Raw genomic sequence first — 5,955 nt, 5'->3', positions numbered from 1 at the left:
TAATATCTAGAACACATTAAAAACACAAAAAAATCAGACTCCCCAAATTTAAAGACCTAATCCAAAAGTGGGCATCTGAAATGAATAGACACTCCCCAGATGAAGAAGTAGAAACAGCAAATAAATATATGAAAAAATCTTCAACATCACTGATCATTCACAAGATGCAATTTAAAACAACACTAAGATTTCATCTCACTCCAGAAAGAATGTCTTTTATCAAGAAATCAACCAATAACAAATGCTGGTAGGATTGTAGGGAAAAAAGGAACCCTTCTCCTCTGCTGGTGGGCATGTAGACTGGTTCAACCACTGTGGAAATCAGTATGAAGATTCTTCAAAAAACCAAAACTAGATGTTCCATTTGACCCAGCTATTCCCCTTCTAGGTATCTTCCTGAAAGAATTAAAAGTACCATACCACAGCAATGTATGCACACCCATGCTTATAGCAGCACAGTTTGTAATAGCTAAATCTTGGATACAGTGCAAATGCCCATCAACTGACAAATAGAAGAAGAAAATGTGGGGATTTTTATACAATGCAGCACTACTCTGACATAAAGAATGAGAAACTAGAGACATTTTTAGCTAAATGGATGCACCTTGAGACCATACTCTTAAGTGAAACAAACTGGACACACATGTGTAAATACCACATTGTTTCTCTGGTGTGAGAAACTGAAAGTGTAAACGAGGACCAAAATGTATCACAGATATTGTGAAATAGGAAGAAAATGTTCAAATGGGTAGGTGAACTAGCAAAGGGAGTGGGGAAAAGGGAAAAAATGAGAAAAGAAGGAAAAATGGAAACAAAGCTTTTGTAAATAAGGAGGGGTAGAGGGGTTGAAGGGAGGCAAAAAGAATGTGGAAAAATAAGAACCAAGATATATCATGTACAGGTACAAATTCCCTATGATGACTGTGATCAGTATGTATATCTAAAATGTATCAATAAACTTAATTAATTAAAAAAAGAAAGCACAGAACATAACAATTTTCTCCAGTTTTACAGTTAAGGAGAATGTGGGCAGAGCAGACAGAATAAGAGATAGCAACAGGTGACACCCAAGAGCCGCAAAACGTAATAGATCTTGGAAAATATGGAAAAAAGTCATTCTGGAGGTGTCCATAGGTCAAAGTGTGGAGAATCTTCTATTAAAATACTTGATAAACACCATAAATGAAGACATTCAATGACCAAGAATTTTTTGCTCCTACTCAAAAACACAAGCATACAAAAAATGAACAATCTTACTGAAAGGTCAATGGGAACCCACAAAAGTCATACAAATTAGAGTGAGATTAAAAAGTAAAGTAAAGTAAATAAGACCAAACCAGACACAATTTGCTAACACCTGGCTAACTGTTGGGAAGGAAGTATAAAAGTTTTGGCCTAAATCTATATTTACTTAAATCTTTTTTTTTACTTAAATCTTATAATCAATTATGCTTAAAATAAAGTACGATGAACTTTATATAGTTTTCATTCCAAAGTGTAATTTTAATTATTCCAGGAAACCTTTCAGTTTGTTCATAAGACCTTTTCGGGTATCAAAGATAGGAGGTCAGGTAGGGAAATCTCATCTCAACACTGCAGACAAGATTCCAGTGTCCACTAAGGGAGGGAATATAAATAGAGTCATTTAAGAAAGCTTATTGATATCTGGAGCTGCTCCCAGAACATAGTTTGGGAACAACAGTAACCCACTTCCCTCGTACTTCAAGTATTGCATTAAAGTATCTTCTCACAAGAAATCTATGAGTATTGTTTAAGGATCCTTGGCGATGTGCCTAGTAAAACTGAATTCATAGAGCTTGCCAGCGAAAATTCGACATGATTTTCTCAACATAAGTCAAGATTAAACTTGAAGGACTTAGCTAAATCTCTCATACAGTAGGATTCAATTAAGTCTTGAGATCACCTCCTCCTGCCTAAACTTCACAAGAAAGAAAACCTATCAAAGTCCCTGGAGGGCAAGGGTTCCTGACACACAGATGTTATTTATATTATTGCTGTCTAACACTTTTTGAAACTTCAGCCACAGGCTGCATTAAAACTTCTTTCCTTCTGTTTTCATTTTATTTCAACCCAAGCTCATCACGTGATTGAGATGATTAGGTCCTCTGAATAGCGAAAGTGGTGGTACAGGTATGTTTCATCTTATCTGATTTGATTGATCATTTCAGAAGGGACAGTATGTATACTGGGAAATACAACAGGCAGGTATAAGTAATCTCCATTCTTTTGACATTTTGGTAAAGATAGAAGGCAATGATTTTTTTCACAAAGGAAAAACATCTGTTGAAAGTGGCACCAGGATCATTTAAATGTAGGTCCATTTACAGCTCATTTAAAATTTTTGTAGTTCTGCCAATGTTTTATATTTCTGACAGTCCCATGAGTGATTGGCATCTTGTCAATTGCAGTAGACAACCTCTCCACATGCATATGTTCCGGAAACTGGCAAGTGTATGAATTGAGGAATGTATAGTGCCATTCATTCAGGGAAAATACAACAGTAGTGCTAAAAAGTGGACAAAATAATCTTTCAAATGAAAGGAAGGAGTATCAAATGCCCCTCAACCCAGATTTTGTTACACTCTCATTTTTTTCCTTCTGAAAATATGGATAATGATCACACTTTGACATACTCATGTATTTAATCCCATTTTTAAAATACCACATTGTTGTTGAGACATTATCAAGTAGACAGAACTACTCCTAAATACTAGAGGGAAAAAATCAAACCACAGAGCTGATGAGAAGACCCAGGAGGACTCAGGGCTTGTAAATGAAACACATTGTTTCCTTTAGTTTGAGTTTCTCCTTTCAAGAGGAAAACTCTAAGATACACAAAAAGAGTTCTTTATGGCTTACTGCTCTTATATTGTTAATGGCTTTTGGCAGTGTGTTATAGCTTGTTTAATGCAATTGAATTTGATTATTCATGTCAGTAACAAGATAAACCAGTTGACAGAGGGAATTTTTTTCAACCACTGGTTCAAATTAATGTCTGAAAATTCAGTTGTCGGGGTAGAAGAGGAGATAGGGGTAGAAGAGAAGCCAGACAGATGTAATTCTAATCCAGGATATTCCTGGCATTTGAATTGACTATGGAGAAACTATTGATTATGAGTAAAGATGACTAATATTTATTTCTTAAAAAACAAGAACAAATTTTAGTAAAGTACACAATACTCATCAGAATTTAGTCCCAAACTATATCATCAAACAAGCCCAGTATACTTTACACACACACCCTATGCAGCAATTATGAGTCCTTCTGTCCTTGCCATGACTTTGCATATTGCATTCTTTATGTCCTTTACTTAGGATGTCTTTCTCTAAACTGACAAGCTTCTCTTTCTTGAAAATGCAAAGAAAATCTTTTCAATGAAGTCCTCCAAGATTCCCTCAGTGTCCCATGGGAAGTTGTATATTTTTCTAATTCAGTGTCCCTCAACCTTATTTGCACAGCTACACCCCTGGGAATCTAGAATGATCCTATCAGTAACCCTAGCTCAGTATATTCTATCAGAGAAGGGGACAGGGAGTTGGCAATGGTTCTCTTCTGTAGAACTGCAATTCCCTCAAGTTTGAGTATAAGAGGAAACATTTGTAGGTCCTCTCCCCCACTACCATCCTCTCATAAAGTCTAGTAAATTTACCCTTAATTTCATAAACAACCACTGCTTCAGTTACTACTCTTACTTATGCATGGTGCTCAATAAATGTCTCTTCAAAGTACAACAGAATGAATGAATGAAAAAATGACTGAATAAAGTAATCGTGTCCGGGGTCCCTTATGCAATGAGCATGCATCAGAATGCAGAGGTGAGTCAGACCATACTTACATTATCCTCCAGAAAGTCATCTGAACAGCTTCAACTTGTCAACAACCACAAGTCATAAGTAGCTACTAAACACTGCTGAAATGCAGGTACACCAAACTGAAATGTGCTGTAAATATAAACTTCACAGTGGACTTAGAACACAGTATACAAATGCAAAATATCTCAAATTTCATGTTAATTACATGTATGATATTTTGACATACAAAGCCTGAATGGTTGAGTTTAACAGGTGGCACATGCTTGTAATCCCAGCACTTGGGAGGCTGAGGCAGGAGGATTGCTGCAAGTTGGAGGCCAACCTGCCTCCATAGGCCCTATCTCAAAAAACCAAAAACAAACAAATGAACAAAAAGCAAGCATTTGCTACAGATGTTCCTAATAAGTTTTGTTTTTTTTTTCCTCTGAGAACACCTCAATCATGATTGCCATATTGCATTCTGGCCCACCAAAGCACATACTTATATGAGTACTAGAATGGTTCCCTAACCTGAGAATGGCTCCAAACTGATCCAAAGTTTCAGGTGTTGGAAATTTAATCCCCGAATTTATAGGTTGATGATATTAGGAAGTGAGAGGTTATTAGGATTAAATGAGGTTTTCAGCGTAGAGTTCCCATAATGTCATTAATTGTTTTTTGAGAAGAGGAAGAGAAGCCAAGCTAGCTTGCTTGCTCTGCCTAACTATATGATGGTCTCTGCCATATTATAATGTAATAAGACCTTTGCCAATGGTGCCATGGCCTTGAGCCCAGCCTCTAGAACTATGAGCTAAATAAATCTCTATTATTTATAAATTATTCCATCTGTGGTATTCAGTTACAGTAACATAAAAGAGACTAAGACACTGGAATTCAAGGGGAGAAGGTGAAATAAGATGAGTATGAAACCGAAGGGTCAAAGTCAGACTGAGGAGAAAATTGCAAACTGTGTTAAGATACTAGTGAATTTCTTTTCTTGTTTTGTTTGTTTTCAGTACCAGGGATCAAACTTAGGACCTTGCGCTTGCAAGGCAGGCACGGTGCCACTGAGCTAAATTGCTGGCCCCTCGAATTTCTTTTCTTTCAAATCCATCATCTCCCCTTCCACCAAAGGATTCGTATAAAGCATAGATCAGCTGAGATCACACCTTTTTATCATCATTACAGTGTTTCCTTGAGTGTATAGCTTTTGTTTTTCCTTTGAAGTTTTAATGGAATTTCAAATGTTAAGATCTCTAAGACTTCCAACCAGGAGGAACAGAATGTCTTATGTCAGATGAACCCATTTTCAGAAAACAATTATAAGCTCTGCACAGCATATTTTAACAACAACAATTTGAAAACATGTGGGAATGACCTAAAGCAGGTAGAAATCAGAGGTGATTTAATCCTTGAAATTAGAGAATCATGCTGGGTTTATAGCATTTTTTCTCCTGAAGACCTCTTTGGTCACTAAAATTTTTGGAATATAGAACTTAAAAAAACAAAACAAAACAAAACAAAAACTCCTGCTTATTGGTCTGAGGGGAGTCAAATTGAAGATTTCCCTCTGAGAAAGAATAAATTCATAGGAGGCAAAGTCTGGGAACTTGTGTATATCAATGTCCCTTCAAATCTTTGGATGACTCCCCAACTGCATGTGTGTGAGCCGAGACTCCAAAGAAGCCAAAGGGAAAGCAAAAGCTAAAAGACAGAGCTTGTGGGAACTGGTCTGATATTTCAGCAGCTACCACTGCAGAGAAACAATTTTGTGCTCAAGTTCAGCCAAATTAAAAGGGCTCTGTAAACGTGTTGAATTTTCCATTGAAATTTCAGAAAAGTTACACCTAAAAAGTAAAGACTAGATTCCAGGACTATACAATTTGCTCTTGAACTAAAAACAGGCCTGTTTTAGAAAATTATAAAATAAGCTTTGGAAGTTTACAAATTATTTTCCTATCATTTAACCATCTGCTAGAACAAAACTCTAGAGTAAGAGTTAGCAAACTAGAGCCTATGGCCTGTCTCTATTTGACTTTCAAGATATTTTTTACATTGCTAAAGAGTAGAAGAAAAGGTGGTATTGGCAAAGGAGAAAGAAGAGCAGAAATTACAATAATAACAGGTGCCTAAAATGATTAC

Source organism: Heterocephalus glaber, unplaced genomic scaffold (genome assembly GCF_053883595.1).
Source record: "Heterocephalus glaber isolate CG9 unplaced genomic scaffold, H.glaber_assembly_v1.0 deba00001481, whole genome shotgun sequence".
Lineage (NCBI taxonomy): Eukaryota > Metazoa > Chordata > Mammalia > Rodentia > Bathyergidae > Heterocephalus > Heterocephalus glaber.
The sequence above is the reverse complement of the archived record's forward strand: the minus strand, read 5'-3'. Positions refer to the sequence as shown.